At 49.4% G+C, this 9,047-nt stretch overlaps 1 long non-coding RNA gene across 1 annotated transcript; it reads left to right on the forward strand.

Moving 5' to 3' along the window:
* Positions 1–2,951: 2,951 nt before the first annotated feature.
* LOC119326439 lies at positions 2,952–3,773 on the forward strand. The gene is made up of 3 exons (XR_005157987.1): positions 2,952–3,093; positions 3,240–3,473; positions 3,556–3,773. It is a non-coding gene; the product is annotated as an uncharacterized LOC119326439 (long non-coding RNA).
* Positions 3,774–9,047: the final 5,274 nt, after the last annotated feature.

Raw genomic sequence — 9,047 nt, forward strand, 5'->3', positions numbered from 1 at the left:
CCACACTCATCTTTCTGGAAGAAAGGGGCATTTCCCTGCAACCCAGCAACCCATCGCCAATATTGCTCCTCAAAATTGAAGGATTCCTACATCAAGAGCGAATAACCTCAAGGCAACTGTGAAGAAATCGAACAACAATAGAGGGAATCACCAACACTCGAGAATTTTGACCCACAAACATAAAGATGACCTTTGTGACTATGAACCGAGGGGCTTATGTCGTTGGAATAGCTAGTCCTACACGGGGTACCAACTAGTCTTGTGTGACACCTCACTTGAATACAAACGGGGGAGGGAGCTAGAACTCTAAGACGAGATTGGGGATCTTGGGGTCGAGTCCAAGGAGTCGAGCACGAGTCAAACCGAGGTCGGGGAACATGAGTTTGGAATTGGGCTCGATTAGTCAGGAACGATCGAGCCATTGATCAAGCCTCTCGTGTCGCCTTTGTAACATTGGAGTAGATCACACTCCGTCAAAGCGACTGAACATATTTAAAAATTCAAAGTGTTAATTTTGGTGTACAATAACCTTCCTTATAAGTGCCATACATGGCTTTCACTAATTATTTTTGTGACAATATAATTAGAAATTCCCCCTAATTTCGTATTTTCACAATGAAGAACATGTGGCTTCTTCTCATTAACAGAAGTTATTTGGTTGTGTACTGTAGGAAATACCCTGAGAATTTACTTTAAGGGTTGAGTGCATCCCTTGGTTTGCATAGACAAAATTTTGATAGATCTTTTTTTTTTTGGAAAATAGTTGTATGAAATTGTGACTTAGGAGTTACACTGAATGGTGACCTAGAAAAGTGTTTCTCCCTTCGTTCTTATAAGGCGTTCTAAAAAATTTCTGAATCGGATGTATATAGACGTGTTTTAGTGTGTGTACTCATTGCAATTTGTATTAAAATATTCAAAACATCTTATAATTCGGAATGGAGGCAGTATATAGGAAATTTCGACGTCTTATTCCTTGATCCAAAGGTACGTCTGTACAGAAAACACTAATTCTCATGGACAGCTAGAATATCCTTTTGCGAAAGAAGTTCTCTCTCGAATTCAATGATTATTCGCAACTACTCCCTGTAGTGTCAAAAACGCTCTTACATTATGAGACGGGAGGAGTAATAGAATATCCGTCACTAAGGGTGTGTTTGGTTGAGGAACCAAGTGGAACGGAATGGAATGGTTCCATTCCACTGGAACATGTCCGTTCAATTCCTGTGTTTGGTACAAACAGAAAAGTGAAACGGGTTGGTTCCGTTCTTGTGTTTGGTTAGAGAGATGGAATAAAAATGAAACCACATAAAATTCAAATTTTTGGCAGCATTTCATTTGTATTTCGAAGAAAAACAACATAACAATATATATATTAACAAGAATCACACATATATGACATCAGTCAAACACAAATTTTAAGAGAAGGTACCAACTTCATCCATCACACCCAAAAGCAACCAAGTGCACTACATCCATACGTGCCAAGTTATCATACTCAGTCATACAACAATATCGAAATATTGGCTTCTTTGCTGCGTCGTTCATGTGGCCAATAATAAGCCTGAAAAATAATGATTAACTACTAGTAGCTCTTTTCGAGCAATGAATTGAAATATATATTGAATATCATCACAGATAAAACAATATGTTGGTCGTATGTACTCCCAGCTCTTACCAATATGAGAGCTTATTTCTTCTAGAAGCTAAGCTAATTAATCAGCTAGTCTAATCACCCACTTAATAACAATTTACACCACATAGCTTTAGAGGGAGAAGCAGCCCATGCCAGAGCCGGAGTGGAGCACCACGAACGGGAGCACGGCGTCGCGCGACGCCGCGGGCGCTGGAGCATACGCCTTGTCGGCGGCCCCTACGCCGCGCGTTGTATCTCCGGCGCGCGGACGGCCGGGGCAGGTTCTCCGGCACGACGTTCTCCAGCGAGTTGGCGTGCCACGGCAGGCACAGCCTGTCAGCCTCCCGTCGCTCCACCGCGCCGGCGCCTGCACGCGCACCAGCGCCGCCCCGTGCGCCGCGCCACCGTCGGCAGGTCCCCGCGCCATGGCCTCTCACCGCCCTGCTGCGTCGTTCCCGCCCCGCCGCTGCCTGATCTCCACCGCCGCTAGGTCGCCGCCAAGTTGCTGCTGCGCGCCATCACGGAGGAGAGACGGAGGGGAGGAGAGTGAAGCCGGCGCCAGAGAGGAACGGAGGTGGCAGATTGAGAGGGAAGGAGATGCGGGAGGGTGGCGGCGCTGAGACAGGGGAGTCACGAGGGAAGAGGCGCGTGCGAGAGGGGAAGAGGGCTCGTTCCCTGTCGTCCGCTCGATTTGGAGGTATGCTTCCGTTCCGCATAATGAGCGAATATTCCGTTCCCTGGGACGGGTGGGTTCGGGTTCCTTCGACTAACCGAACGTGAGAATGGGCTGTGGGAACGGGTCGGATCCGTGGTGACAGCAACTAAACACACCCTAAGCAATACTACTTGAGACTTGATAGCAACATGGGGCCTCAAATCGTCGGGCGGTAGCGAGGTGGTCTCTCCACCAGGCCATCGTCTCCAATGGCCTAGTAGCTTCGGTGTAAGCATGGACGTTTGTGTAAGTACATAACATATGGGTGATACCGTGATAGGCACTGGTCCCATGGCTGGCGTGAATCACACTCACAAGTGACAAGTGGGAATTGCGAGAGCTCACAAAATGACATAGGCATCCTCCTACCTGTATAGGGACACGATGGATCAGAATGGGGCACGGGGCACACACGCGTCCAGGCCGGGAAGGCACTGGATATCCAAGTCACTTGTACTCACACTGGCTCGTCATACACAGCCACACACTGATCTATCTGGCAGATTACCTGGCAGCCACTACGTGCTGCGAGGCCGATCTTGCTGGCTATAAAATGCTGCCCGGCGCTTCGGGAGAGAGTGCAAGGCAAGCCTGGGAAGATCATAGAGAGAGCCTGCAGCCATGTACACTACCAAGAGGTGCATTGCCACGGCCATCGTGGTGGTGCTCTGGCTCCAGGCCGCCGTGGACGCCCGCCGCCTCTCCCCCGGCGGCGTGATCCGGCTTCCGAGCGATGGCAGAGGTTTGTGACTGACTACTGTTTGTTGCCACGTACTCCTTCCGTGTCAAAAAAATGTCTTGCATTATGGGACGGAGGGACTACATGCTATTTCTACTCCGTTTATTGCTTATCACGGATGAACTCACTATAAGCATGGAAGATCTCAGGTGATTCTATTGATCAAGTCGGGTCGTCAAAGGTGATCAGCATAGAGGATCCATTCTATACTTGCCCAGATGGCAAGGTGCTGAAATGCAAAGTCATTGCGTTCCAATGGTATTTGCGATTGTGTGCGTGAAAAAGGTGTTGGCCCCGACGACAGCTCCCCGGAGATGACGTCGCCCAAGAAGTCGGACGACAATGGTGATTCAGTTAATGAAACATATGCCACTATTGTTATTGTAAGAAAAAAAATCTTAATTGGAACATTTAACTAACTATTGTGCCACGTGGATAAATAAGCTAACTCACGGATGGCCTCAGGTGGTCCTACCGATCAAGTCCAAGTGACAAAGGGGCTCAACGATCTAGGGGAGCCGTGGTGGCCGTGTCCGGACGGCACAGTACAGAAATGTGAACTCGTTGCATTCAAAATATACTGCAAGTGCGTGCCTAAAGACGGTGCAGGTCTCACCGATCGATCCATGTCGGCGCCGGCGCACTCGGCGAGGAAGAAGGACGGTGACGATGTCGCCGTGGGCGACGGTAACTAGCTAGCGTGTACGCCCGAGCGACATGCTAGCAATATACTTTCTCCGCCCCAAATTACTTGTCTTGCATTCGTCCAGATATGTTGGGATGGACGTAATATATACGTGAAGGAATATTAATAAGGTCCAGCACATATGGTTGCATGGACACCTTTCCCGTTTTGCTATACTACTAGTCTTACGCATGTGCGTTTATATACGCCCCACGACATGGCAAATCCGGGCTAGCACGCTGCACGCACGCTCTGTAGATCATCTCATCAGGCTGTATTTTTTGAAGTGTCGCTAGCTCCTGTATGCATGCTTTTAAAGATATACTCCCTCCGTTCCTAAATATAAGTCTTTAGAGAGATTTTATTATAGACTACATACAGAGCAAATTGAGTGAATCTACACATAAAATGCATCTATATACATCCGTATGTGGTCCATAATGAACTACCTACAAAGACTTATATTTAGGAACGGAGGGAGTATATATACTGTATAATAATGGAATAATGGCTACTCCCTCCGTTGATTTCATTCCATGTCAACGTATGTCGATGGAACAACCTCCGTTGGCTTCGTTTCGTCGGCTGCGTTAGCAGTCGCTTCATGACAAAGCTAGTGATCTACTGTACATTCCTCTCTATCTATTCTAGATTAGCGTGGTCCTGATGCCCGGCCCAGTGCTGTCTGTGGACGTTTTTTTAGAACGCTGTCTGAGGACGTTCTCCATCCATCTTGATACACACATACTTTTTTTTTGCGAGGGTAAAAGGATTTTTATTCCAGAGTGATAGGGATACAATCAAGTGGCACAAGTTCCTCCACACACGATGGACTCCTACCTAGCCATACAGCAGTTGTATTCTCCGTACGACTATAATACGCCAGCCGATCTGCAACCCTATTCTAAACTCGATTAATCTTCGACGGAATAAATTCCCTTTCACCCATGAGACGATGGATCTCAGCAACTAGATGTCCATAAGCGGAGCGGGAAAGACTGTCCCCTGTCAATGAACGTAGAGCTTCAGAGGAATCGGATTGAACGATCACCGGTTCTTCCGAGTGTTGGATCGCCAAGGCCATGCCTTGCATTAATGCATGAATCTCAGCCTCCAAAGCGTCGTTGCAGTTGAAGATGCATCTGTAAGCTGCAAAAATAACACTCCCATTGGACCGTCGCAGAATCATTCCCGCGGCCGCCGACCCGTCCGAACGCTGAAACGCTCCATCTACTGATAAGGCCACTCGCCCCTCCGGAGGCTTCGGCCATGGCTGTGGTGTAGCTTCGGGTCTTTGTTGTACCGGGGCTTCCTCCCTCATTGGCATCTTTCCCTTCATGATCTCCTCGGTTGTATATTTCCGGGCCTGGTGTAGAGAAGACATGTAGCTTTGCAAGTACTCCGTTGTCACCTCCATTGATGGCACTGTTTTACCATGAGTCAAGTCAGACCGTAAGGACCATATCCTCCAGATTAACATGATAATACAATCTCGCATGTGATCATGACAGTTCAGCAGAAGGTTTAGCAACCACTCCTCGCCGGAGTCCTGTATTATCGCAGGTTCAGGAAGCTCCCAAACCTGGCTCATCGCCATCCAGAGCTGACGAGCATGCCCGCATGTGACCAGCGTGTGGAAGCTCGACTCTTTCTCCGTCCCACACAGAGGACATGTATCCCGCGTCGCAATGTGTCGATATTTCTTGCATGCGTTCGTCGCCAGTGCTCCGGATACATCTTTCCAGGCAAGGATGCGCATCTTCAAAGGAACTTTGGCCTCCCAAACCCTTTGCCATATCGGGCGCTGGCCGTCGGGCGAGGCGCTTGAAGCGCTCATACCTATGTGTGTAAGGCCAGTAGCTAGCCGGTACGCACTCCTCACAGTGAACCTTCCACTCCTCTCCGGGTACCAAGCGAGAAATTCTTGGCCCCTGCTAGGAGATGTACGTATCTTCACAATTTCTCGGACATCCATATCCCAAAAGTATTGCCGTAGACGCTGCACATTCCAGGAACCAGACTCCTCGATAAAATCTGCTACCCAATTATACCTGCATGTACCCTTCGGGGTGATGGGCTTAAAGTCATGCCCCCTCGGGATCCATGCGTCTCTCCAAGTTTTAATCAAGGATCCATCTCCTACCCTCCAGATCAGCCCTTTCTTGAGAAGCTCCAAACCATGTGTGATGCCTCTCCACACAGCTGCCGACGATGTAGGGAACACAATGTCTAACAAGTTCCCATTAGGATAATACTTAGCCCGGAGCAATCGGGCACATAAGCTATCAGGGCTACCCAATAATCTCCACGCCTGTTTAGCAAGCAAGGCTTGGTTAAAAGCTCTCATGTCTCGAAAACCCATACCACCCATACTCTTGGGTAGTATCATCTTTTCCCAACTAAGCCATGCCATCTTCCTTTTGCCTTTCTCCACCCCCCACCAATATTGTCTCATCATCCGTGTGAGATCATCACAAACCGAGGCAGGGAGGCGGAACACACTCATGACATAGGTTGGTATTGCTTGCGCAACTGCCTTTATCAAGATCTCCTTGTTGCCTGACGAGACGTACTGCTCGCTCCAGTCAACAAGCCTCTTCCGTAGTATTTCTTGAGTAGTCTCAAACTGCCCTTTGTGCATTCTCCCTTCCGGGACCGGTAAGCCCAAATACTTAGGCTCAAAAACCTTCTGAGTAATCTCCAGAACATGCTTCACTTCATCCGCCACCGACTGCATGCAATTATCGGAAAAAAGGATGGAACACTTCCCTGGGTTGATAAGTTGACCCGTCGCTGAGGTGTATGTGTTCAACAAACCTTTAACAACGCTTGCCTGCTGGGCTGACGCTTCAAAGAGTAACATGGTGTCATCCGCAAACAATAAATGAGAAATCACCGGTGCACCCCGGCAAATTGATACCCCTCTCAAGTCCCCATTGTTAACTGAATTTGAGATCAGAGATGACAGAGCATCAGCAACAAATAAGAATAAGAAGGGGGACAGTGGATCACCTTGCCTCAAGCCCCTAGAAAGGGTAAATGATTCTAGTATTCTCCCATTGAGCTTCACCGAATATTTAACTGATTTCACACACGCCATAATCCATGCGATCCACTCATCTGCAAAGCCCCATTTACGCATGGCTTGCTCCAAAAACTCCCAATCCACGCGATCGTAGGCCTTTGATAGATCAAGTTTGTAGGCGCACTCCGCCGGTCTGTTCTGCCTCAGTGAGTGTATATGATGTATGCACTCAAAGGCAATGATAGAATTGTCAGAAATCAGACGACCGGGAATAAAGGCACTTTGATTTTCACTAATCAAATCTCCAAGTATAGGCCGAAGCCGGTTGGTGAGACACTTTGAGACAATTTTGTACAATACGTTACATAGACTAATCGGTCTAAAATCCTTGAGCTCCTTTGGGTGTGGAACTTTCGGGATAAGAACGATAGCCATGTCATTAACCCCGTCCGGCATTACTCCTGAATGAAAGAATTCCAATATTGCAGCCACTATCTATGTCCTCAGCACCCCCCCAGTTTCTCTGATAAAACCTTGTCGGCAGCCCATCCGTACCTGGCGCCTTGATAGGGACAATCTGAAAGAGCGCAGTAGGCACCTCTTCTTCGGAAAAAGGAGAACAGAGTTTATCATTCATGGCATCGGTAACTTTAGGTGCAATACCCCTCAACACCTCCCCTGGCGAGAGCGTCGGATCTTTGGTATATACCTCCTTGAAGTAAGAGGTCGCCATACGTTCCATCTCAGACGGGACAATACACCACGTGCCATTCTCACGGTGGAGGCGCTATATAAAGTTACGTCGTGCATGCCACACTGCTCGCCGGTGCAGGTAGGTCGTGTTCCTTTCCCCCTCCTTTAACCACTCGATCCTCGACCTCTGAAGCCATAACATTTCCTCTCTGTACAGTAATTCATCCAAGGCGTGCATGTTTTGTCTGATCAATGCCCTGTCAGCATCCCGTAGTTGTAGGTCCGCGAGTTCTCCTCTAAGTTTCTCGATCTCCGAGGAGACATGGCCGAAATTTTTCTTACTCCAAGCCCGCAGTTCAATCATCATTGCTTTGAGGGCATCCCGTACTGCCCCCAAATTCCCGTTCGGTTTACTCCTCCTCCATCTGTTCTCAATCACCGTCGGTAGCGCAGGAGATCGCTCCCACATAATCTCGTACCACGGTGACGCCCTTGTTTTTGGTGCCTCATCATGTGTCACCCGTATGAAAACTGGACAATGGTCCGAGCATGACGACGCCAAATGCACCACTTGTGAGAACGGGAAAAGCTCTCTCCATGCTTCATCCACGCATGCTCTGTCAAGCCGGACCCTGACATTACGACCCCCAACCTAGCCGTTATCGTATGTGAAAGGGGTCCCGATAAACCCTAGGTCCATTAGTTCACATGACAGCAAACAATCACGAAACAATTGCATTTGTGTCTCAGAACGCTGCGTATGCGAGAATGTAACGCCCCGGATTCGATGCGCCAGGTGTCTGCCAGTTATTTGCCGTCGTTGCCATGTCATTTGCTTGCGTGTTGCATTTTATCATGTCATCATGTGCATTTCATTTTGCATACGTGTTCGTCTCATGCATTCGAGCATTTTCTCCGTTGTCCGTTTTGCAATCCGGCGCTCCTATGTCATCCGGCGTCCCCTTCTCGCCTCTCTTCGTGAGTGGGTGTTAAACGTTCTCGGAATGGACCGAGTCTTGCCAAGTGGCCTTGGTATAGCACCGGTAGACCGCCTGTCAAGTTTCGTGCCATTTGGAGTCCGTTTGATACTCCAACGGTTAACCGGGTAACCGTAAAGGCCTCTTTTGTCTTGCAGCCCAACACCCTTCCAAAGTGGCCCAAAACCTAACTCCCCTCCATGCTCTCGTTCGTTCGATCATGATCGTGTGGGCGAAAACCGTGCTCCATTTGGACTCTCCTAGCTCCCTCTACCTATAAATAGGTGTCTCCCCCCGAATTTTTGCGCAGATGAACCCTAGCATCTTCCCCTGCGCGCCGCCGGACATGTCCGCCCGGCGGCCGAACACGTCCACCGCCGCCTCCACGTCGCCCGGACCAATCCGGGGACGCCACGTCAGCGCTGCCGCCTCCCTCCTCCAATCACCGGCCGTCACCTCATCAGCGCCGACCCTCTCTCTCCTCCGCCGCCGCCAGGGCCCGCGGGGCCCAGATCCGGCCCGCAGGACCCGAGCAGCCGCACGCCGCCGCCCGTGCGGGCCCGCGTCTCCCGCGCCG

The sequence above is a fragment of the Triticum dicoccoides genome, chromosome 6B (assembly GCF_002162155.2).
Source record: "Triticum dicoccoides isolate Atlit2015 ecotype Zavitan chromosome 6B, WEW_v2.0, whole genome shotgun sequence".
NCBI classification, from domain to species: domain Eukaryota; kingdom Viridiplantae; phylum Streptophyta; class Magnoliopsida; order Poales; family Poaceae; genus Triticum; species Triticum dicoccoides.